The 25,672-nt window shown below is 45.5% G+C and overlaps 1 long non-coding RNA gene across 2 annotated transcripts; it reads right to left on the reverse strand.

Moving 5' to 3' along the window:
* Nucleotides 1-465: 465 nt before the first annotated feature.
* On the reverse strand, nt 466-25,589 carry LOC125615589. Of its 2 annotated transcripts, none has more exons than XR_007346229.1 (3): nt 25,448-25,589; nt 22,834-22,943; nt 466-936 (listed from the first exon to the last, which is right to left on the reverse strand). It is a non-coding gene; the product is annotated as an uncharacterized LOC125615589 (long non-coding RNA). The 2 variants fall into 2 exon arrangements; XR_007346231.1 differs by lacking the exon at nt 466-936 and adding an exon at nt 17,283-18,219.
* Nucleotides 25,590-25,672: the final 83 nt, after the last annotated feature.

Genomic DNA, 25,672 nt, shown 5'->3' on the forward strand with positions numbered 1-25,672 from the left:
ATGTTAAATAAGTAATTGTGATTTTGCAAGATCATTGAGTTAAGTCACTGAGTTTTCACTTTAGATACAGAACATGGATTATCATGAATATTTTACAATGCTGCCTGAATTAAGGGCATTTGTAATTTTGCTTAGCTTTTAAGGAGCCCATTCCTCATTTCTGTTATAAAGAAAACAGCGATGTGCCTGCTCAGTCTTTTTTTTTTAAATAACTTTAAGTGCACATTGTCATGTTCTTTTGTCTTAAGAGCTGGGGTATGGATGCTTTTCCTTTTTAGACCAACATTCCTTCTCTAATTCCTACAGTGGCATAATATTCTCACGTGTGTGGGTGCACGCGTGTCATCATGCCTACTTGTAGAGTGACAAATTAGGTGTCACTTTGAAGCAGTCACAATGTATCATGGTATTCGTTTGCATTAAGTTGCAGTTAATTAAATAACCTCTGTCTTTTATGGCAAAAAATCTTGAGCTTTATTAAGTTAGAAAATTTACAACCAATAGCATAATCAATAAGACATTAACAAACATGTCACCCTTTACAAACCTTTTGTATTGATTTTTACATTCTTACAAAGCCTGCCTGTAGCCTGAAATTAAAAATAAAAATACCACCAGAAAAAGGGGTGCCACAGCCTTAGCCCAAGGTGCCATTCCCCAGGACAGCCGTGAGCCTTCCGTAACTGCTGTTGGTTCTAATTCTCCGGAGTCTCTGGCTTCGCTGTGGAGGGGCTGGACCTGGAGTTCCCCAGTGAGGTGGAACTGCCGCTGGTTGTCACTCTAGCTTCTTTCTGGGGCGACTGCTGACTGAGGTGAGAACCGGAGCAATGTTGTTACTAATCCAAAGAAGAACTTCAGCTTTGCTAGAGTGTTTGCATTTTTCAGGAGGCCATAATTATCTTCAGTCTGATATATCCAGATAAGAGCCTTAGGACCCTGTGTGTGTGAGAGAGAGACACCATTTTACATGCTGTGGGTCAGGGATCTGGGTATCAAGGAACACTGGAAAGAAGAGACTGAGCAAGGGACTTTTCCTGCCAGGTCCCTCCATTGGCCACCGAGGGCTATGTGTGTTCCCGATCACACACCAGAGAAGTCTACGTCTCTCTGTGCAAAGGGAGTTCGTAGCCTGAGTTTGAAGTTCAGAGGAGACTTGGAAAGGGGTTCCCTCTTGTGGCTCCCATTGTCCTACTAGAGGGTGCCACATAGAGGTGAGGTTGACCCTCCTCCCCCCCAGGGAGGAGCCAGTGGGTGGTGGCTTGCACACATGTGACACTCATTAGTCCTGATTCTGTAAACGCCTGGGGGCAGTTGACTGCTCTGGCAGAGAGAAGAAACTACATACCTCCTGGCAGTTTTCCATTAGAGAAAAACCTTATCTGGCAGGGAAAGTCAAGTATTTATGTACATAACTCACCTGATGAAATGTGACTCCTAGAAGTCTCAATGGTCACTTTTCCCAAGCCATAAACTCATTCTTTCAAACACCCTGAGCTACTAGCACAGGTAGACCTTGAACTCACAGCTGGCTGGGCCACTTTATATGAGGCCACACCCATCTGATGACCTAGAAGAGCCACAAGGAACCTTGGTAGTCCAGCTCTGAAAGTCTAGGTCGGTACTGTGTCCTGCCCACAGTAATCCCCTAGGCTGAGTTGCTGGAAGGCTGCCCTTAGGGCAGGAGGACCATACAGAGGCACAGGCTCACCAGGGGTCACTTTTGGAGGGTCCCCTTATCAAAGTCTAAGAGATAAAGCACCCTGCGTGTAAAGTCCAGTTTTTCCTGTGCTCTTAGGGAGCTAGTTATGTGTTAGGTGAATGCAAGATGCCTACCTGGAGAAACAGAAAAGACTCAGTTTTACTTCCTCTTCCATCCAGAGAAGGTTCTTGTTAGGATTCAACAAAACCTCTCTTTCTGCAGGAAGCTCAGCCAAAAGGCCGGGCCTTTAGGACGAGGGCTCTGAGATGGAGATCTTTAGTGATGCTCACAATCCACTTGGGTTGGAAATTGGAAAACAAGAAGCTTCTGAGCCAGCGTCTTTAGAGAAAGCTTTGGAACAAAAATTTCCCAGGGACGGGGAACTGAAATGGGACACAGGCAACTCTTGGCATGTGTTCAGTTGAGTCACGTACGTTGCCGTGGGTTACATTAGTGGCTCTCACATCCTAACCCCCAGGACTGGTGGAGGATCCCTTACCCAAATGCTTGGGACCAGAGTGCTTCAGTCTTGAGAGTTTTTTCAAATTTGGGGATTGAAAGGAAAGTGAGGAACCGGGAGACAGGTGAGTGAGAAATGAAAGACAGGGACCAGGCAGAGATACTCAAGAGAGTTTGTCAGAGCTGACAGATAGAGGTACATCCCTCCATAGTGGAGAGAGGCAGGACAGGCTCGGATTTGGGGGCTTTTATGGGCCAGGCTCAGGGGTCAGAGCGGGAAGGTCCTACTGTGGGTGGTTGAGGGTGGGGTTGGTTTGAGGGAGTGGTGGCAGGACAATGGCGGCTGTCACTTAAGATGGCCGCCCAGATGCTAAGCGAGGACTTTACAGGGATAGATTCACATCTGCACTGAGATAACTTGGGGATGGGACACACACCTAAACACAAAATTCACTTATGCTTCAGCTACGCCTTACGCCGGGGCCTGAGGTCATTTTATACAGTATTTTCGGAGCACTGTTTTACTGAGACTGGTCACGTGAGGTCAGGTGTGGGATTTTCTACTTGTGGCTTCATGTCGGCACTCAAAAAGTTTCAGATTTTGTAGCTTTTCAGATTTTGGATTAAGGACACTCAACCTGTACCTGTGAACATGACCTCATTTGGAAAAAAGGTCTTTGCAGGTTTTAACGAGGTTAAGGCTCTAGAGATGGGATTTTTCTGGATTACTGAGGGATGCCTTGAATCTAACTACAGGCTTCCTTGTCAGAGACAGACTCTGGGGAGAGAAGAGAAGCTCTTGTCAAGATAGAGGTGGAGGTTGGACTAAGGTACCCACTGGCATGGGAGGCCTGGTGCCACCAGAAGGTACAAAGGTAAGAATGAGTCTCGCGAGAGCCTTCAGGGACCGTGGTCCTACAGAAGCCTCGAATTTGAATCTCCAGTTTCCAGAAGCACAAAAGCACCCACTTGTGACAATTCATTTCAGCAGCCTGGCTAGCTCATGTAAACCTCAAAGCAGCTGTAGAAGTTAGGCACCTAACTTTCTTATAGATAAGGAAACTGAGGCACAAGGGCATTAAGAGACCTGGACAAAGTTTCCCAGCTCATAAGCAAGTGGTGGCTCTGGGATTAGAACTCAGAGGACTCTGCTCTGCAGTCCATGTGTACCTAGGGTCCCCAGACAGATTCAGGCTCCTAAACTGTGGAGACCAAAGGCCTGTCTTCTTGGGTTCCAATGTCATCCTACTGTGTCAAACACTTAGTGCTGGGAACTAGGACAACCCCAAACAGGAGAAAACGCTGCGAGTGTCCGCGGTGCCACCTTCCCAAGGGAACCGCCGTCTCCATGCAGCTGACTGCCTCCCAAACTGCACGCCCGCATTAGGCCTCGCTTGCAAACTGTGTGTTTTGGCTTTTCTCATGATTCCAAGATTTCTCAGTAAAATTTCGAAAGCAATACATAAGATTTCCAAACCAACGGTTTATTTTGCCAGTGAAGGTCCCCCAAAAGCCTGCAAAACAGCAAACAAAATCCACCATGCAAAAATCACCATCGTTGTACAAAAGAAAGGGAGTGTCACTCCAAAAATGTAAGATCATAACCTCAGAATATAGGGCAGTGCTATAAGTTGAATATCTTTAACTTTGCGGAAGACTCAACATATTGCCTCTGTTTTTCTCACACTGCCATGGATGGGCAGAAACAGGACTGCAGACCAATAATAGTCTACGGTCCTGCCTAATGCTTCGCAAACGTTAATGAGTTCTTTGCTAAGAGTTTAGGCCTCTTGGGCAAATGCAGATTTTGATCAGTAGGTCAATGGTGGGTCTGAGACTCAGGGTTCCACAAGCTCCTGAGTTGCTGATGCTGCTGTGCCACGGATCATCCTGTGATTCAGGGGCTTTCAGGTGCTAGACAGTGGCCCATCTGGGGGTCATTGGGTGTAGACAGTGGCCCATCTGGGGGTCATTGGGTGTAGACAGTGGCCCATCTGGGGGTGTTGGGTGCTAGACAGTGGCCCACCTTTTGGTGGTCTGGTCTCTTCTTTAGGAACATATTGTGACTATCAAGAAACATTATCTAATGATGACTTTTATTGTCTACATTTGCACTGAGTTAAATGAATGTATCTTGTATTAATTACCCAATCTCCTCCTGTTGATTATCTAGGTTTTCTTTTTTTTTCTTTCTTATCTTTCTTTATCCTCCTCCCTCTCCTACTAGAAGTAAGAGAGATGAATATTCTTGTACCTACATATTTATGCACTTGTCTGATTAGCTCTTTAGGAAATATTCTAGAAACAGAGCTGCAGGTTCAAAGGGAAAGCACACTTTTGACAAGTACATTTTTTAAGGTACTCAATGTGTCTTCCTTTCATCCTAACCAAACCCTGAAGTTTTAAATTGTTCTTGAAGCCTCGGTCTAGAGGTTGCCTCCTCTCAGAAGCCCTTCCTGACATCCCAGTCACAGAGAGATGTCTTCCCCTTGTCACCCCATGCCCTGGACATCCCCGTCCAATACTTCCCATGCTGTGCCTGGAGCAAAACAGGGATCACTGAGCTCTGAGGCCAGTGTCTGAGTTTACTTGCTCAAAAATGCATGTTAAATGAATTCACTGAAAAGAATCCTGGGTAGACTTCACAGTCATGTTGCATGAACAAATAATGTCTTAATAGTATGATTGAAATACAAAACAAAACAAACAACAACAAAAAAACCCTTAAGACAAACTAAAGCACTGTAAGAGAATTTCTAATAATGTCATAGCCCTGTTCGTATCCACAGTGTAGACTTAGGAAAAACCAGAGGAAATCATCTGTCTGTAGCAGCTAAAGGGTACAGGTTATTAGATCCTACCATCAAGTTTGGTTTATATCTTCTATTTTTAAATTAAGCATTTTCCCCATAACCAATAGAAGATTTTGGAGGAAAATGTAATATTTTAATGTTCATGGTCTTACCTTTCTTTCATAACCTAGTAACGGTCTTTGAAGGAACGTCTCTCCAATACTGCAGGGAAGAGGGCAGCCTGGAGCAGGCTGGCTGTGGGGCTCTGCCTTAGTCCATTTTCTGTTGCTCTAAAAATATAACTGAGATCAGGTAATTTATAAAGAATAAAAGTTTATTCTGGAGTCAGAAAGTCCAGGAGCATGGTTGAGGCATCTGGTGAGGGCCTTCTGCTGCATCTAACATGGTGGGTGGCATCACGTGGCAAGGCAGAGCAAGTGTGCCCGCTCAGATCTTAGTGACAAGCCAGCCACTAAGGCCATTATTGGGGTCCCATGCTCATGACCTCATCTAAACCCAATTACCTCCCCAAGGCCCCATCTCCAAACACTACTACCATTTGAATTTGGGGATTAAGTTTCCAACACTGGAAATTTGGGAGGACACATTTAAATGACAGCACATTCTTCAACCAGAGTTTCGACAGGGAGAAACATCCTTTGGGATGTGGCCCTGGCTACACAAAGTAAAAGAATTATCCACAAAGACCCCTGAGCTTCCTTCTACCTTAGGATCCAGTGACGCCTCCATAAGAACAGCTGAGGGTGCCCACGTGAGCAGGGGGCTGGAGCAGAAGGACAAAGATGGAACTCAGAGGACAAGGGATCTCAACATGCTCTGGTTTCGGAGACAAATGACAGCACCCTTGGAACCAACCTAGGTGTCCCTCAATAGATGAATGGTAAAGAAAATGTGGCATATATACTCAATGGAATATTACTCAGCTTTAAAGAAGAGTGAAATTATGACATTTGCCAGTAAATGGATGGAGTTGGAGAATATCATGCTAAGTGAAATATGCCAATCCCAAAAAAACCAAAGGCTGAATGTTTTCTCGAATATGCGAGTGCTAATTCACAATAAGGTGGAGGCACTAGAGAAGAATAGTGTTACTTTACATTAGGTAGAGAGAAATGAAGGGAGGGGAAGAGAGGGGGTGTGGGGATAGGAAAGATAGTGGAATGAAACAGACATTACTACTTTATGTATATATGTGACTGCATGACCAATATGAGTCTGCAATGCGTTCACTCAGAAAAATGAGAAGTTATATCCCATCTATGTATGATATATCAAAGGGCATACATGCATTCTACTGTCATGTATAACTAATTAAAACAAATTTTTTTTTTAAATGACAGCTCCCAAATGATTCTGCTTCCACTATATTAAAAGAGGACAATTCTTTTACTGGGTTCATTGTCCGGATTCTAATGACTTTCATGATACGACCCTGAACTGTCCAGATGAACAAAGTCTATTGGACTGTGACATGGTATGGTGGGTGTGTTTATGCTGGTTCTCTGCTGAGGATGGCAGATTTATGAGACAAATTCTTGCAACACACCCCAGCTCTACCCCACACTGCTGCCCTCCGTGCTGGTCCCACACCTTCACAGTCATTGCTTGTTAGTCAGTACAGTTCTCCTAAAACCACACTAGTTCCCAGCCCCCACACTCCAGGCTGCAGCATTGTACCAGTCCCGGGGCCACCAGCTATGCTATACTCTCTGGACTGTGCCCCTGGACTAGCAGGATGGAGTAGCCCCACCATTGTGCATGGGACACGTTGGGCCAAAATAAAAATTCGTTGCATGAACCCAGATATGACCTCTGAATATTTCTCAACACCATACGTACAACAGTTCACTATAAATTGATTGGCTCTGGCATACGAGATGAACCTCTTTGCTATTCCTGCTTTAAGGAAACACAGCAAGAGGCTGCCAACGCGGCACATATTTAATCATCTTTGCACAAGTGTGTGTTGGGTACGTGCATAATGCGTATGCAAATACAGTTTGCTTAGAACATGCACCGCTCTCCCCTCCCTCCTACACTCCATCCCTAAATATACAATTTCATGAAAACCACACCTGCGACTGCTTATTGGAATGGGAAGGGGTCCAACTTATGTTCTCAAATTTATAACACTTGCCTGTGAATTTCTAAACCGTGGTTCCTGTAATAAACCACGGAGGCTGGCAGAAAGGTACAAAATATTTATATCTGGGCCTAACAAAGTTGTCATTGGCTTCCACAACCTGAGTTCATTATACCCATGTTTGTGGACATTGCTCTTTTCTTTCTCCCTCCCAGTTTGGCTTCTTACCTGTCTCTCCCCACTGATTCCTGTGAGGCTGGGGGAAGCATCAGACACAATCAGCCCTAACGTAGACGTTGGCAAATTCCACATCCATTAACAGTTCCATGAAAATCCATTGGAAAAAATTAATGGAGGAAATGGACAGAGAAGTTTGCACATTTTATTCTCATCTCCCAGGGTTCATTAGTGTGGCTCAGCTTCAAGGTCGCCTGGGAGAGGCACAATTTCCCCAGCCATGAAGCATGTGTCAAGGGTATTAAAATCCTGGCGTAAGACAATTCCAAAATAGACATCCCCTCACGCCCATTCCCCATTTCCCTTTTCTAAAAAAGTAACACTCATTTACAAATGTTCCGTTCCTAACCAATCGCCTGCAAAACCACCCTGACTTTGCATTGATTCTTTCCCATTTTCCACCTCTTAGTATCCTTTGGCCCAGTGGGAAAGGTCATGGACTCATTTCAGTCCATTATTTTCAGAAGCTTTACTGAGTTTACAGTTTTGACAGTGCGATTTCTTTTTTTCTTTCTATTTTTTGTCTTTGAAAGAGCAGAAATAAGACCGCAAGAGGCCCTGGGTTCCATCCCCAGCACTGCAAAAACAAAACAACAACAATAACAAAAAACCCAGAAAGCAAACTCCTTACTTTGGCCAAAAAAGTAAACTTTCAGGCTGTAGTGGAGGGGGAGAATATTTGGGATAGTTAAAGGATACTTTGATTCCGTCAGGACAATGGCTTTGGATTCAAGGAGCCTCTATCAGATAAAAATTTGGCCTTAAATTTTGCATTGGGGTTAAGGCTACCCTCTGGGAAATGCAAAATATTCTTTGTTTATTACAGTTTTGGAAAACGACATAAGAAACCACACTTCAAGTGCATCACACACGGAGTGGACAAGATTCCTCTGGTGAAAGGCAGGTCAAAGCGAGGATGAAGTCTCCCATCAGTTCAGAAGACTTCGGGTAATGGTTCATGATAGAAGCTAAATTAGCCAAAGTGGGGGAAAAGCTAATGACCCCCTTGGGGACAAAAATAGCTCTTTAATGAAGGAAATGGAGTTAAGAAGTTGTGATAGAATATTAGCTGATATGCCCTTTGGAAATAATAAATTTGCAAAATTCCCTTATGTCATTATTAGCTGGAGTCAATTTATTGCCAGATGGGGCCCTGGAGAGGTGAGGGGGCACGTGACCTAGGTCTGAGGACGCATCCCCAGGACCTGGTTCCTGCTGCCTATGAGCAGCAGGCGTCGGAGGCCACGTGGTGTCCTAGTCCCCTTGGGTCTGTTTCCCATGGTTTCTGCTGACCCTGTTGAGTGTTCGGCTTGAGCTCTCGATCCAGTTTGCAGACACCGAGCTCTGGACAGCAGTGACCCTCCAGCCAGGCTTTCAGATGAGGGTCACGTCCAAGTAAAACAGGCACGTTCTGAGCCAACCTGCTGGACAACTGGTAGAGCTCTGGTTTTACCGACGGATGGAGGCTGGGCGTGTTACGGCGCCCAGGGCTGGGAGAGGACTGAAGCTATGACCGAGAGACCAAGCCAAGTGACTCCATGTAAGCCAGAGGCCAAATGGGTGCCACGGTGAGGCACGCCCTCTTGGGAAGCTGGCCTGCTGATCACTGCTTCGTCTTTACCACCTCAAGAGCAACCACTTAGACCTTAGGAGTTGTGGCTAAGTGGTTAGGGCCACACCGTCCATGGGGTTAGGGCCATCTCTTTTTGTCCCTCCAGTATCCCCAGAGGGCACAGCAGGCTCTTGTTTCTGGCCATGGTTGGATGTTGGAAACAGCCCTGTCCAGGTTGAACGCAGCCTCTGTGACCCCACGGATGAGCTAAGAGAACCACAGTCTGTTATTTAATTTTTCAAAAATTCCATCTTTTCCTTCTGTGCAGTGGAATTGAAGTACCTATCTCATAGGACCGTTTTGAGGATTAAGCCACAAAGTTGGTAAAAAAATCCATTGCAGCCTCATGATAAATTCTCATTATTTTTATGATTATAAATTAAGTGAATGATAATAATAAAAAATGCGTCTGCACTATGCATTAGGCATGGTCCTAATGTTTAAAGGCAGATATTGTTTTCAGGGAATGATTGGAAAATAGAAGTCTGAGAAGTGTGGGCTGAGAAGAGGCACTCCATCTTCCGTGGCTGTCAGAAGTGAGGCGGGGGAGGGGGTGCAGGCATCGGACTCTCTCTTTGGCAGGGTCCAGGCCTCGGTCATCGCAGCCAGTCGGCCCTTGCAGAATGGGGACTGTGCAGAGGGAGAATCCAAGGAGCTGCCTGAAGCTGGAGCTCACCAAAAATTTATGGAAGATTTTATTGCTTTTTCCAACTGAGAACTTTTCTTCGATCATTTATGGAAAACATAAAAGCCAGTGGGAATCAAATAGTATGAAACGAAGTCAGAACCACTCTTCCAGATGTTGAGCACAGCTGGTTTTTGCTTAAGCACTGGGAGCAAGAGGGGGGTATTCGCTGGCTCGTGGGGTCAGAAACAGCTCCTTAAAATCTTCCCTATATGATCGCATCCCAAAGGGAATGTGAGAGCAAATTTCAGATCCCAAATGTCCTCCTCATCGCCCTTCCTTTTCTTCTTCTTCCTCTTCCTCGTCTTCCTCTTCTTCCTCCTCCTCTCCTCCTCCTTCTCTACTCCTTGTTCAACTCTTCTTCTTCTTCTTTCCTAAGCCTCCTTCTCCTCCTCCTTCCTTCAAGAGATGAGTATGAAAAAACAGTAAGGATTCTGTGTCCTAAAGGAAAATAGAATTCAAGAAACAAAACAGAATGTGCTCAGGGCTCCCTTACAGGTCACAATGCAATGGTTCTTTCCCATCACTCCATTTCCTACGTCACTGGGGTGTTTGCCCTGAGAACAAAGAGGAAAGTGGGAACAATCCCGATGTTAACATTCATAACTCCTGTGCAGGCTGAGGGTTTTAAAATCATTAGTGGCCGTCCTTTGAACTTACAATACCCTTTCATGGAAGGGGCTCTGGCAGGGATTGAGAGAAGCCAGATGACCCTTCCTGCTTCGTGGCCCCTGGATAAGGCCCCCCTGGGAACTCAGCGGAGAGACGCTCTGCCCACACTGGCTGTCTCAGCAGGGCATGGCTCTCACTGTCAGCAGGAGAACTTTCTTAGGCTGCCTGTGACCTACGTGAAATGACAAAAGGGACCACGCATGGGGGTTAATATCAGATTGGTGTATCATAAGTTTGGTGTTCTCATGAACTGGTCCTAAAGCAAGTCCACCACTCCCTCTCTGGGCCCCAAAGAGAGAGTCTGAGGCCCACTGCTATGAGCATGGTGGGGTGGTGGGGTTTGGTAGAAGGATGCCATATTGGCTGATCCCAGGGTCTCTGCCCCCTTAGAGGAAGGGGAGAATCTGGGTTTCTACTCTGATTGTCATTGTGCCCAAGGGTCTAGAAGAAATTGCCGTGAGACAGGATGATGATTTAAAGGATGCCGGCATTTGCTTTTAAGTAAGGAGGGAGGAAAGAGTGCAATTTAAAATGCCTTGAGTCTGCTCAGAGGAGAATTCAGGGAGTGGAGCAGAGCAGAAAGGAAGGCTTCCAGGGGAGGTCCAAGTCCATTAGAGCCTTCCTCTTGTGCTTTTGGGAATTGTAATGAACTAGCAAGAACAGGATGCCTAAGAGGGAAAAGCAAGTGGAGGGAAGCCCGAGGTGGACAGGTGCGGAGTCCTGGATGGGCCTGGTGCTTCTGGACCTTGGGCATTTATTAGAATGACAAGAGGCGGCAGGTGCCTGTTAAGTGAATTTTCCCAGGACCTACTGGGGCTCCAGTGCGTAGGTCTGGGGCAAGACTTGGGACTCTGCATGTTAAACATTGACCATGTGATCGTGTGGGACATCTGCAGACCTTTGCTTAAGAAACCCTAGAGAGAAAGGGACAGAGAACCAAGAATCAGGAATATTCCCAGGAGGTGGCCAGAATGGATGAGGGACATGATGAACGAGAGGCTGCCCAGGAGGTAGTTTACGTTCTGCAAGGCCAGGTTGCCGCCAGCATCAGCCCCTGAAGAGTCCAGGGTGCAGGAGGACAGTGGGATCCGTGGGAGGCCGGGCGTGGAATGCATGAGAAACTTGCTCCAGACACCTCACTCCATCAGGGTGCTGGACGTTTAATGGTCTGCAAATGATTTAATGTCCCCAGGCAGGGTTCTCAGGGTGAGTGCTCTCCATTCCCACCACAGAGGACCCTGCTGTCCAACCTCCAACAGGCAGGGAGTCGCTGCACTGGGGTGCTCTGGCCTGAGAGTTGCTGAAAGTGTCACTGTAGCAATTAATGCTAAGGACTAACAGTAATTATTAATTATGATTCAAACAACAATTGAGGTTGTGCATAATTCTTTCTTTTGCCTGCAGAGCCAATTTCTCAAACATCTCATTAGTCTTAAAAATAGCCTTTTTTCAATATATTTTCCTTTTCTTCCAAAGTCAGTTATATGTTCAAAAAGAAAAAAAGGGCTATCGTGAGAAATAGATTTATTTTTAGCTAAGAAGTCGCAATACTCAAGTTTTCCTCCTTGGTGCAGGGCTTATTTCATTTTCTATACTTAAATATTCCAATCTATTATTATTATTGCTTTGCTTTACTTTGTTTTAATTAGTGACACATGGCAGTGGAATGCATTTTGACACATCATACATAAGTGGAGTATAACTCCTCATTCTTCTGGTTCTACATGATATAGAGTTATCTCGGTCGTGCACTCATACATACACATAGGGTATATTCTGATCGGTTATGATATTGAGCTGAGGTTTGGTTTATTGAGGCGTAAGCAGCTAAATCAAAGCACACCTTGAGTGACTTAAAACATCATCTTGAAGTGCTAGAGGAAATAATAAGTTAAAACTGAGTTCTTGGGGCTGGGGTTGTAGCTTGGTGGTAGAGCACTTGCCTGGCATGTGTGAGGCACTGGGTTTGATTCTCAGCACCACATATAAACAAATAAAGGTTCATCGAAAACTTTTAAAAAACCCAAAAATAAAAACCAAAAAACTAAGTTCTTGATTTTCACCACAGATCAAGTTCAGAAATACCATTAAAATTAAAAAATGTTCAATACCTTATCTCTGGGAGGAAACAGTATCCTGTGATACAAGAGATTATGTTTATGATTTTTTTTTTTACCAGTTTAATCTTTATGGATGGATGCAAACCCACCTGAATGGAAGCCAGTTTCCTAAAAACAAGAGTGGTGGATGTTATAATAAACGCCCTTAAAGTATCCCTGCTCATTATAGCCCATGTTTTCTGATGTCTCACTTCGCCTTTCCTAACATGGAGCAGGGGGCTTGAAGTCAGGCTGCAGCTCCCAACTGCTGTGCTTAAATTGCTTCTGGAAGCACGGAGCCCTCTGAGCCCTCCTCTGCTGCTGCAGATTTAGCTCTGGGCTGGGGAGATTGTGGGGAGAAGTCATTTGCATCAAAAAACACTAGCTGTCTATTCCCATTAGAAAAAACACTTGGTGTTTCAGTGCAAATTATTTTAAAAGGGCAGATAACTTATGGATGCAGGAAGGGTAATCCACAAAGATGTATGCGATTTTGTTCAGTTGGATGTCCTCAGGGCGAAAACATCAAGGATAACAAGTGTTCTAAATACAAACAGACACAATCATAAAATATGACACCCATGATTAAAATACCCCTTTCCAGGGTCCTTCGCTCTTAGGAGGGAAGCTGTCTTGTTAATATCGAGGGCCTCATTTCCTGGGATTCTGGTTAAAACAACTATCCCTGCTTTCTTGACCATATTCTTAGAGGGTTGTGAAATTCTGAGGCTTTCAGCAGACTAGTGGGGATCCCAGCATCGAGTTGGGGGGCATTAGCTTTGGGGGTTAGGATCTCGGGGTCTGGAGCTGGTGGAGTTGGTTTTGAATCCCAGCCCTGACATTTAGGCACTAGCTTCTCTGAGGTCTAGAGGTCCTCATCTGAAAACAGGAAATTAAGGTTACGGAGAGGATTAAAACCAAGGAAACCAAACAAAAAAGCCAGATGTAAAGTGCTTAGTGTAGTGTGTGGCACAGAAAAAAAAAAAAAAAAGAAAGAAAGAAAGGAAGAAAAAGGGTCTGTGTTTCTCTCCTTAGTCCCTGATCCCAGAAGAGATTGGGGAATGGAAATTATTCACCAGGATATGAAAGAAAGAAATTTTTCTGACTTAAGAAAAATTGCACCAAGATTTTGGCAATTTGAAGCCATGAGAGGAAAATGGATTCTCATAACTTTGTAAGTTCACATGCTGATGCTGATAAATAGTACATAGCCAAGGCATGGGCATCATTTATCTGAGAATAACAGTTAATGGCCATTGGCACTCACGTGGGGCCAAGTGCCGTTTTATGAGCGCTCTATGTGTCGCTTCACTTAATGCTCCCAATATCTTCATGAGTTGGTACTAATATCCTCCAGTTCCACAGGTCAGGAAACAGCGAAACAGAGAAGTTATGTAAATGGTCCAGCATCACAGAGCTAGTAAGTAGTGGAATCAGAACTTAAATTCAGACACTTATTCTGGTGTCCACCCTCTTAGTCACGGTACTGTGCTTTACTTCTTCAGTTTTAAATCCCTCACAGCCTCATGCCCGGTGCTTTGCACATCGTGGACATTCAATATTTTTCCAATGCTTGTGTAAAGGGTGGCAGCATTTGCTTTCAGAGTGCAGTAAATGGAAAGGGTTAAATTGTTCCTGTTGGATTTCAGAAAAATAAAGTACAGTAGATAGATGGGATCTAAGAATCTAAGAACAATGACACATGTAATACCATTTACAGAGCCCTGTGGGCGGTGGGAACATTAGTACTGAATGCATGCCGGGAAGGAGTCTCCTTCTGCACAGAACCTGCAGAATGACCTTGAAGGTGAATGCAGGTCAGTGTAATTGCGAAGCTGTTATGAGATTATCATGGTTTCATAGAAAGATCACAGGGTTTCGGGCTGACTGCACCTGCACCAGAGAGCTAATTCCACCTCTCACCAGCTCTGTGACCTTGGGTACTGTTACTTGGCCTCTCTGAACCTCAGTTTGCCCAGCTGCAAAGAGGGAGGGGCGTAACAAAAATAATACTGGCTTCCACTTTCTCACATGAGATAAAGTCTATGAATCTGTCACACTGGTAATAAAGCAGAGGAGACTTAAGCTTGGCGAAGGTAATACTAGGTACTACAACAGAACACCCACCTCTCTGTAGAATAATGCAATAGACGTCCCCCCCCCCCATTCCACCCACCCAAAATGAGACTTCCTAATTGGCAGGTGGCTGTGTTCTGAGCTCCATCCATCAGAGGTCTGCCATGCCCACAGGTTTGCTGTGGAAGAGGAAAGAGAGTGGGGGGACTCCTGTGGGGCTGCCACGCCAGGAAGTGGCTCAGTCCCCCAGCACACTAAGAGCAAAGGATGCTGGGAAATCTGACTATGCATCCAGGGAGGAAAGGAAGTGCTTTGGGCCACCAGCTAGCAATTCCAACTTCTGTCTTTTCTCGGGGCTGTTATGAGATTAAATGAATTAAGCAGGAGAGGACTCTGTTGTCCTAAAACAAGACAGAAATGCTACCATGGCTGATGGCTTACCTAGACACGCAAATCCAGGAAGGTTCCAAACAATGGACATTCAAAGCCACCCCCCTGCCCCTTATCAACACCAATATCAAGAACAGTCTCTAAGGCACAGGGGCTGGGTGACAGGGGCCTGAGGGCCCCAGGATGGGCAGGGAGGGAAGATAAGAAAAGACACCTCAGAGGATGTTTAATCCTGCCAGCACTCAGGGTACAGATGACGATTGCTGATCGCTGACCGCTGTGCGACAGAGTCACAGATAAAGAAGTTGAGTAAGAGATTTGGAAAGGAAAACAGAACCCAAGAAGGGGCTTGCAAAAGAGCCATCGCCCCCTCCTGGCCTTCATCTCTAGAGCTGTAACTACAACTTCTAAGGACAGGGCGGTTTCCACGCCTCCCAGAAACCAAGGAGGTTTCTCAGGGAGTAAAAATCTCATATATTTTTCATTATAGCATGAGTCTGTTTTGTTTGTTTGAATCATTTTTAAGTTTGTGGATGTGCCTTGAATATTCCAATTTCCAGGAGTGACAATATATTCGTTTTGTTTCCACCACTAAATATTTTGAGTTTCACTTCTAAAATGCTGTTTTTGTTTTAAGGTAAACCCAGATTTTTCAGTAGATACAGAATGACGACTGATTTTTAATACATTTTTTGCTGAATTCAAATGATATGTGTATGCTACATAACGAGTTTTCTAAGACATGAACTCTTATTTCTTACCTCTCTTGATGTCCATTTCATGTGCCATTCTTGGCCTGAGAATATGTATTTTTTTTTTTCAGTTACTAAACTTTTTGGAGTCAATAGGTCTAGGATCTAGAAATAAAGTTAACTAGGGGTGGGTTATTGCAAAGATATTATTTATCTTCTCAGTCTCATGTGTATTTATGTGCTTATTGTTAAGTCTTTCCCTACTAGAATATAAGCTGCAAAAGGCGGGTCCTCTGGGTGTCTTTGCTCTACACTGGGTGCCTGCTTCCTAGAACAGTGCTCGATAATGTCAACTCAGGACAGACGGACATGATCACCAGGTCCTGGGCATTCTGCATCAGTGGGCTTCTATGCCACTTCCCCTCGTAATTCAGGTCTTCCTTCCTCCTATAGCAATGCCCCCGGAAAACAACTTGTCCCCGCCCGGTCACCTCCATTTATGTCCGTCTGAATGAGGCTCGAGAGGTCTCCACCACCTGCCATAGGAGGGGAGCTGCTGTCTGGTCTCCCTCCCGCGGACCCCGCTGAGCTGACCTAAGAGCAATGTTGTTTTTCCACATGGATGAAATGGAGCTTGGGAAACATGGGGGCAGGGGAGAGGACACAGTGACAAGGACAGTCACCAGCTTCCAAGGAGTACATAATTCTCACAGGAAAAGGGCACTGTGGTCTCGGGTGGGGAGTGGGGAAAATTGAGAGAAGAATCCAAGGAATGTTCAGTGCTTTGTGGCTATTTAAAGTTGTCCCTTTTATTATCAAGGGAAGATAAATAAATAGATATATAAATACATTTATAGAGTGTAGAGCAGGATAAAAAACTTCCCATTTCTTAAAAGACTCACTAACAATTCCTCCTGGAGTGGGAACTGGCTTTGAGGATGCCCACATGGGGCAGGTGAGACCTGTCGAAGAGGCAGGAGACAAGGATACAGAGGCGAGTCGCTGTGTTGAGGGGGAGAGGTGAGTGAGAGGAGAAGGGAAATCCAGGAAGACTGGGCCTGGGAGAGTGAGGGCCAAGAGGACCCGTGCTCGCTGTGGTGGCTGGTCTTCAGGGGGGCCCCGACAGGGCCTGGGCCCTGGTATTCACCCCCAGTAGTCCCACAGTGCTGCCCTCCTCCACACTGTACCAGGGTTGGTCTGTGTGACCAAATAGAATATGGCAGAAGTGATGGCATGTCACCCCCAAGATCAGGTCATAAAAGGGCATGGCCTCTACCTTGCTTTCTTTTTTCTTTTCTCTGCACCCTCCCCGCAACTCCCTTTCTCCTGTCTTTCTCTCTGTGAGCAGCTGTGGAGAAACCCAAGCGCCCAGCAATGGAAAAGTCAGGCCATAGCCAATAAGGAACTGAGTCCTGCCTAGAACTACCTGGGTGAACTTGAAAGCACATCTCAGTCCCAGGTAAGTCTTCGATGACTACAGCCTTGGCTGACATTTTATCACCAACCTCACGGGAGGCCCTGAGCCAGAACTATCCAGCCAAACTGCACCTGGATATCTCAGGCAGTAAATATTTGCTCTTTTAAGTTGCTGTGTTCTGGGAATAATTTGTTATGCAGCCGTCGCAAAACCAATACAATACAGTGATGCCCACTGTTTATGTATGGTTTGAGTGGGAAATGGATTCTGATCCCATCAGGGCACTATAACAAAATACCACAGGGTAGATTATAAGCAACAGAAATTTATTTCTTACAATTCTGGAGGACGGGGAGCCCAAGATCAAGGCACTAGCAGATTTGGTGTCTGGAGAGGGCCTGGTTTATGGTTCAAAGATGACACTTTCTAGGCATGTCCTTGAGGTGGAAGGGCTGAGGGATCTCTCAGGCCTATTTTATAAAGATGCCAATTCCATTTATGGGGACGCTGGTCTCATGATCTAATCATCCCGAAGTCCTCGCTCCTTAATACCAGGTGAGATTGTTCACACACGTATTTGGAAGAACACAAACATTCACACCATAGCAAATCCAAACCTTTCAAGACCCTGGGACACATTTTATGCACGTTGGCTGCAAAAGAGCCAGGAGAGAGAGACTTGAGCACTTTGAAGGACTTGGGACTCTGCTTCTGGATTACTCAGATGGGCCTGAGTAATCTGAGGATGGTCTGCTGTAACCAATAAAATCATAAAAAAAAGTCTGGCTCAAACTGGCGACGTATCACAGCCTACGGGGGTGCTGCAGTTAGGGGCATCTTTGTTGCACCCAACAGAAAATCTGCTCAAATTGGCTCAAGCACCACAGGGACTTAATTGGCCGAAGTAGCTGAACAGTGGAGAAAAGTCTGCCTCGTGCCCACCAGGTCCCTGGTTTATTTAGCTCCCTCCTGCCTCTCCATCCTCCTCAAAGTCAACATCACCCAAGCCTGGCTTCTGGCATGCCAAGATGGCCACCAGAGCATGAGGAGGCTGTGAGCTTCCTCTTCACGTCCAGCTGGTGAGCTTTTCTCTCTACCTGGTGGTAGAGAAGTTATACACACGTCGACTGGAAGAACTGAGGTCATTGGTCCAATTCTGAGCCTGCGTTCTTTGGTCTGGCTGGTTGCTCTCTCTGTCCCACTGGGCAAAGGGCTGGGATCATGTGAGAAGACTAGTCTTGGGGCTGGAGGTGCGTTGACTACTACAGCAGCCTGGAACGGAGACCTGAACCAGGGTCTAGAGGTTAGGTGGCTTGCCCACACCCAGCACGGGAGGGTCGGGAGGTCTTGACCTGGCTCTCGACCTCACACGTGACTGACACCCAATAAATGTTCAGAAACTAAAATGCATGGTTCCTCCCACTTGCCTGGCCCTGTGCTTTGGGTTAAGTCATTAGGTTCCCACATGGCTCCTCTGTGGTGATTCGATTTTCCTCTGGTGAGGGAACAGGGCTGCAGGAAGTGCAGTCATTTCGAGGGAAACTGGCAAAGGCTAGAGGTGCTAGTCCCCTAGGGAGGCCTTTCCCATAGGGAGAGCTGTGAGGTGGTAGGTGTGGAGGGAGGGGCAGGAACAGATTTAGGCTGGAATTTCCAAGCATTTTAGAAACATTTGAGAGCCAAACCCTCAGACCAGATCATTTCTTAGTCTTGATCATCTTCTTTGTAAGCCCTTACCACCATGGTTCCCCATGTCCCCAGTACCCCATACACAGACAGATACACATACCCACGCTCAGACTCGTTATGGACACACACACACACACAGGCACATGCATGAGCTCACAAGAGTCTCTCCTGATCAAAGTATCCCCGACCAGATCAGAGGACAGGTCCACCCTAGAGCACACCCAGAGTCCCAACCTCCGAATCTTCAATGTGTGCTCCAGAATAAAACCAGGAGTGTCTCCCTCTGCCTGGAGCCTGCTGGGGGATTTCCTGAGGACAGGCAGCAGTCTTTGCCCCTCACTCTAGATCACGTGTTTGATTTCAAGGTACCTGTCCGTCTGCAGTCCTCAGACCCTTTTCCAAAGGATCCAGTGCTCTCACGGAGGCCCTGCTTTTGCTCATAAGATTTGCTCAAGAGAGATATTTTCTTAGAAAGTTATCACCCAGTTCTTTCCCTTTCTTTATATAGAACTGGAGAGGTGAAGCAGTTTGTCAGGAAGTTCTCGTGTGTGGTAGAGGCAGAGCTTGAATCAATTCTTGGTCTTCCAGCTCAAAGCCAGACCTCTTTCTGGTTGAATAGTTACTCAGTCCTCAAAGGGATTCCCCAGATAGTAATATCACCCCAGGGAGCTGAAAAAGGGGTTCACAGAATACACACACACACACACACACATATATATTCGTATCTGTCTGTCTGTGTATGGGGTACTGGGGACATGGGGAACCATGGTGGTAAGGGCTTACAAAAGAGATGATCAAGACCAAGAAATGATCTGGCCTGAGGGTATGGCTCTCAAATGTTTCTAAAATGCTTGGAAATTCATATATATATATATATATACACACACACACACACACATATATATATTTAATTTTTTTCAGCAAAGTGTGATGTAGTTTTCAAGCAACTGAAATAGATTGGAAGAGAGATGGAGAAAGTATAATTTATATATACGATACAGATTCAAGATAATCTAATATAAACAAGTAACAGGGAATTAACTCTTCCACTGTTACTCTTGAGAATATGCATAAACCTTTTTCCTCTTTCTTGATAATGGACATGATCATTTTTATTGTTTCTGAAAGCTCAGGAAAAAAATGTGAAACTTTTTAAAGTTGACATTCTTCAGCAGAGCTGATTATTTTCTATTTAACCCATTAAGTATATTTTAGTCTTTTTTTGCAGTTATACTTCTCTCTTATGTAGCATTTCTTCTGGCCTTGGGATAACTGAACTAACCTAGCAGTCATAAGGGGAAGCGATGACACTTCATATCCAAACCAAAACACCAAGACCAGGGCTGTATGCAATCCTGCTTTGGGTGTTAGTGTCCTTCTCAAGACACACTGCTATTTTTTTCATTTCAGACACTGTGGAAACCAAAACATTCCCCATGGCCTCTGGAGGAAATGCCTTGGGATTCTACTTGCTTCAAAGGGATCATTTCATTCCAGAGACTCTAGGTCTTTGGTCACTCGACTTGTGCATCCTAAACAGTATGTCATGGATGGAGCCTGTAGATGCTTTGCAGGGGACCATGCAGGAGCAGTGATTCAGGGATGGGGAAACCAGAAGCCACATCAGACTGCCTCCGCTTCCTGAAAGGGTTCAGCTGCTGTTTCTTGGCTACACTGAGCTATACACCTGGCGCTTTGCTGGTTGAAGAGCCATAGGAACCTTCAGAAGCCAGGCTTGGCTTCCGGGGTTGTGAGAGGAAGTGACAGGAAGGTCTCAGCCAGGTGTCACTGGACCCCCTTGTCTTTCCCGCCCATCTTTTCTGGGTGGCCAGGACCTTGTGGCTCCTGCTTGCTGGGGCACAGTGACTAACCACAAGTCTGGTTTGCCCCTCAGCCCTCCTAGCACACTGTCCCCTGATGCTCTTCTCCCCAGGTGGATGTCTCCGTCTCTGCTTTAGCAGCCATTTATGGGAGTGTCTGAAAGTCTAGGAAGCAGTGGCCCATTTAGGGGGGGTTCCTTTCACAGCTCTGAGGAGTCCAGATGAAAACCTGATATGAGTTGAGCATCCCTGATCTGAAAAGTCAAAATCCACAACTTTTGAGCACTGACATGAGACCATAAGTGGAAGATTCCACAGCGGACCTCATATGATGAGTTGGTAGATAAAACTCAGGGGCATTGAAAATACTGTGTAAAATTAGCTTCAGATCACATGTACAAGGTACACATGAAACATAAACGAATTTTGGTTTCAGGCTTAAATCCCAAGTGTTTTACGCAGCTTTTGCATCTCTGTGACCAAAACACCCAACAGGAACTACTTGAAGGAGAAGACGTTTACTTGAGGCTCATGGTCTCAGAGGTCTCAGTTCATACATGGTCACCTCCACTGCTCGGGAGCCAAGGTGAGGTAGTAGAGCATGACAGAAGGGCCCAGTGGAAGAAAGCTGCCCAGCTCGTGGTGGGGCCAGAAAGCAGGGGAGAAGAGGGAAGGTGGGGAGGGACTGCAGGGAAGGGGAACTCTTCAGGGCATCTCCCACTGACCCACCTCCTCCAGCCACACCCCACTGGCCTCCAGTTACCACCTGGTCAGTCCATTCAAATCAGATGGACTGATTAGGTTAGAGTGATCGCAATCCAGCCACTTCACCCCGCAGCACTCCTGTATTAATACAGGAGCTGTTGGGGGACACCTCATATCCAAACCGTAACACCCAGATATATACTATAGATCTACAAATATTCCAGAATAACAAAAAATCTGAAATCCAAAATACTTCTGGCCTCAAGCTTTGGAATAAGGTCTACTCAACCAGTGCAAGTAAAAAAGCAGGTTGCTTTCCCTCCTGGGTTAGCTCTAAGGCAGTTCAGTATTGTGAAATGGCTGAGCACACATTGGAAGGTGGAGGAAGACGAGGTTCAATGTCAGCTATGCCACTTACGCCTTGCATGACCTTGACAAGTTTCAAAATCTCTTTAAACCCAGTTCCCGTATCTAAAAATGGGGATGATGATAATATATGCATCATAGGGTTGTTATGAGGAATGACTGATAAAGAATGCAAAGTCCTTATTTTAAAAATATCATCTATTATTATGGTTAATGTTTGTGAAAAGGAATAGGACCTAGTTCAACCTCCCTTGTTTTTCAGAGCCTCAGAGAAGTTATGCTCTATTGCCACACAGCTATAGATAATGATGGCTAAGATGTACTCTTGGCCTTCTGGAACTCTGTTCATCGGTTTTCTACACCATCCTTTGAATGAAATTTGCACTGCACTTTCTTGACCAACCTTGAAAAACACTAAGTGCAAAAAACGGTGTTTTTTTGAAGCATTTCTGGCAGAATCTTTTTTTTTTTTTATTTGTCTACAAATTTTAGATGCTATGTCTATAACACCAGATTATGTGAAGTATGTGCTTAATAAATAACTTTGGACTAACCAAAGCATGCTAAAATTAAAGACGATAATTGAATAGAAGTTAACATTGTGTCTAATGCATTGCTTTTCCAAAAATGGACATAGTTAAGGACACCAAGTCTCAGTAACAGCCATTTTAAATTTATTTTTACTTTAAATGCTTTGCTGTTCCAAGAATAAGGAGATTTAAAAAAAAAAATCCAGTTTGGTAAAAGTCAAACTGTACCCATTTTCTTGGATGTTAAAATTAACCTGAATGGGCCCAAAGAAAGTCCTTTGGGATTAGAGGTCACCAGGAATGGACCATCGTATGCACTGGTTGGATTCCATATGTTTACTAGTTGGAATAAACTCCTCTCTGCTTCTGCTCTTAAACACAGCTTCGTACCAATTACTTAGGTCCAGAGTTTACTTCCGATTCCAGCCTTAACAGACAAGCCCCGAGCCTATCAAGTTTTATGGCGGTCAATACATCTCCCTTCCAGAAGCAACTGGTCACAGCCATTTCCAACACAAAGCTCTTTGGTGACCCTTTCTTCTTTTTATAGTCTGCTTCCAGACATTCAGTGACCCATAAAGTTAACTTATAACCAAGTCACAGCCATGACCAGGGCTGTTGTTCTCATGTCCACCCTGAGGTTCCCTTTTCCTAGGACAGACATGCTTGGAGGCCATGAATCACACTGCCTGTACCCTATGGGGGCCGCTCCTTTTGGGCCAACCCTAGGTCCTGGATCCTTAACCCAGGCTCTTTCCTTTAAACATTTCCCAAACACTAGAATTTTCTTACTTTGCCCTCAAATGTGCCCAGTGCCTTGAAGGTCCAGCAGGAATCTACTAATGCGACGTGGCCTCTGCTTCGTGAGTTGGGAGTCAAGGAGTGCCGTGGGCTCAAACCACCTGTGAAAACACAATAATGATGTCCTGGTGGTGTTATTTACAACCTAATTTGTCCTCCCGCCCTCCCCTTCTTTCTCTAAATAGGGTGCATGTACACCTATTAAAGGCGGGACGGTGGGGCCTATAGGCAAGGTGGAAGGAAAGCTGTTTAACTGGAGGAAGCTCATTAGGGCCTCGGCTGCAAGAACCAGGAACGGTGCCCATGCCTATGATTATTAAATTTACTCAGCCTCTTTATTTTCTAGATGTGGACAGGTCAGTAAGGTTCCTTAACTTGATCAAGGTTGTAGGGCTAGTTAAAGGCATCTGCAGTGAGGTGTTTTCCTTATTACACTGTACTATCTTCCATTGAAATCTAATTTTGTTCTCTGGCAGAGAGATTGGTTTTACAAAGAGGGAGGGAGTCATGAAATGTATTTTGGTTTTAGCAAAGCTGGTGACTATCTTCTGCAATCTATTAATAAACAATCAAAGACAATGGGTTCCATCTTAGAACATTCACTGTTAGGAAATTCTGGTTTAGAGGATTTCAGAAATGGAAGGTTCTTTAAGACAATCATCTTGCACTGTGAGTTTCATCTGTGTTTGGTGAAATCCAAGGTGCCTCACAGATACCGGAGAGCCTTTAAAAGAAAAGAAGCGAATGTACAGGGCTCAGGGCCTGCTCCTTCAGGGCCAGTAAAGCAAGTCTGTCTGTATCTGTTTTATATGTTGGGATTTTATGTTAGATTTTAATTTAAAAAGGGAATCCACTTCTAAAGAAAAAATTTCAGACTGTAAATCTAGTTCAAGTTCCTCAAGTTATAGACAAGAAAACTGAGACCCTGAATTTTGAACTGGGTGGAGTTGCCAAATAGGAGTCTTTATTCCATTCTAAGGATGAAGAAGCCAAGACTCAACTCTTAAAGATTTGTAGTTTTGTCAATGACACAGCCAGGGCTGGAACCAGGTATTCAGCCCATGACGCTGCCTCTCACACCATCTTATTTAGTAATATTAAACATGGGGCTGGTTGTATTGTTCCAAATTCCAGAATGTCCCAGGAAGAATGAAGGACCTAGAAGGAGGAGTCAGAGAGAGCAGATTGAGAGAGAACCACCACCAACCAGTGCAGGGAAAGTGACCTGTTCTTGGACTATGGAAACAGGATCCATGCTCACTCCATGAGTCCACTTCATTCTCTGAATTCCTTAGCATAATGCTATATTCCCAGTAACTAAGCAGACGCCTGGCACTTAGAGCTCAATATGTATCAGTTGATTAGACTAAAAGCACATCCTCATGCTATGGTTAAAATCCTGCCCTAGCTAGAAACTTGGGAGTGTGATACATTTAAAAATCAAATGCTTGCAAAAATATAACAATTAATCAACATACAGCAGGCCCATAAGTTCTGTTCTCTGAACCAATCAATGATGATTCCTTGATGTGGACCCTTTGCTGGCAGGGTTCACCTAAAGGAAGAAAACATGACTCAGTGGACCACCTTATCAAGTAGCCCTAGCAGATCCCTTGGGGCCTGTTATTCAGGCTTGGTTCCCAGTGTCAGCTAGTAGTCAGGTCCCTGTTCCTAATGGGGAAATGCACATCCTGTAAATCATTCCCATAAGCCACTGGACAAATGTTCTCAGGGTACCTGAGCCTGAATGAGCTTAAACAGAAACAAAACTGGGATCAGAGAGGTCGTATTAGATCTTAGCTAAGGTAATTAGCATTTGTAGTACCTTATCAAAGGATACTGAATAATATCTTTCCCTAGGGAACTTTGAGAACAGGACAGTTAGATTTCTGCAAGTGGACATTGTCTTGTCTTTGTAACACCTTACAACTGTATCACAGCTTATAGCCTTTCAAGGTGCTCGGTGGTTGGGGAATTATTTAGATGCCCTTCTGAGGCCATCTGCTCCCTGGATTTGTTTCAGAGGAAGACCTGAGGTGAACTTGAGCAGGAAAAAGGGAGGGAGACAGAGACCCCATTAACAGGATGAAATGTGTGCCCAGACCAGGAAACCAGAAAAGAAAGAATCTGATGGAAACCATGCTTGCCTGTCGCCTCGATTTTGCTCAGTCCCTGCAACAGCCCTCTGACACCGTGTGTTGTGGTCTTCTCTGGGATCAGGGGTGGGCTGGTTTATGTCAACAGGGTGGGATGACCGTAAAAGTCCTTATTTGCACTTTTGGATGTGGCTTTTCCATTTAAAATAATTAAAACCAACTAAGCTGACTTTTTCCTTCTGACCCAGTTCCTGGCTTTCTTCTGCTTTGGCCTCTTCGGGCCAATCTGGGGATGCGGCGGAATGAAGGACGATGCCCGGTGGGACGAGGTGGTCAGGGCGGACCCCTGCCACTGAATGCTAGGAGCTTCTTCATTCTTTTGGTTTTAATCCCCTTGTGTGGGTCCAAGTGACAGTCCCAAGGCTCTTGCTAAGCAACAAGTGACTGGGACGGGGGCACTGGACTCCCCATGCGGTCCCTCCCCACCCGCGCCACGCACGGTCCCCTACCGGGTCGCGGCTGCGGAGCGTGGGCGTGGCAAGCCCTACTTTAAAGCCTGTCCAGCCCCCTCTGCAGCAGCAGGCTCCGAGGGGAGCACAGCACCCACCCGGCCTCGCAGCCAAACGCCGCAGCCCGGACGCCTCCACGGCCACCCCCTCCCCCGGCGGCGAGGGCACGCAGCACCTGACTCGCGCTCCCATTGGCTGCTGCCTGTTGCTAACCCACGTGACCGG

Source organism: Marmota marmota, unplaced genomic scaffold (genome assembly GCF_001458135.2).
Source record: "Marmota marmota marmota unplaced genomic scaffold, marMar, whole genome shotgun sequence".
NCBI classification, from domain to species: domain Eukaryota; kingdom Metazoa; phylum Chordata; class Mammalia; order Rodentia; family Sciuridae; genus Marmota; species Marmota marmota.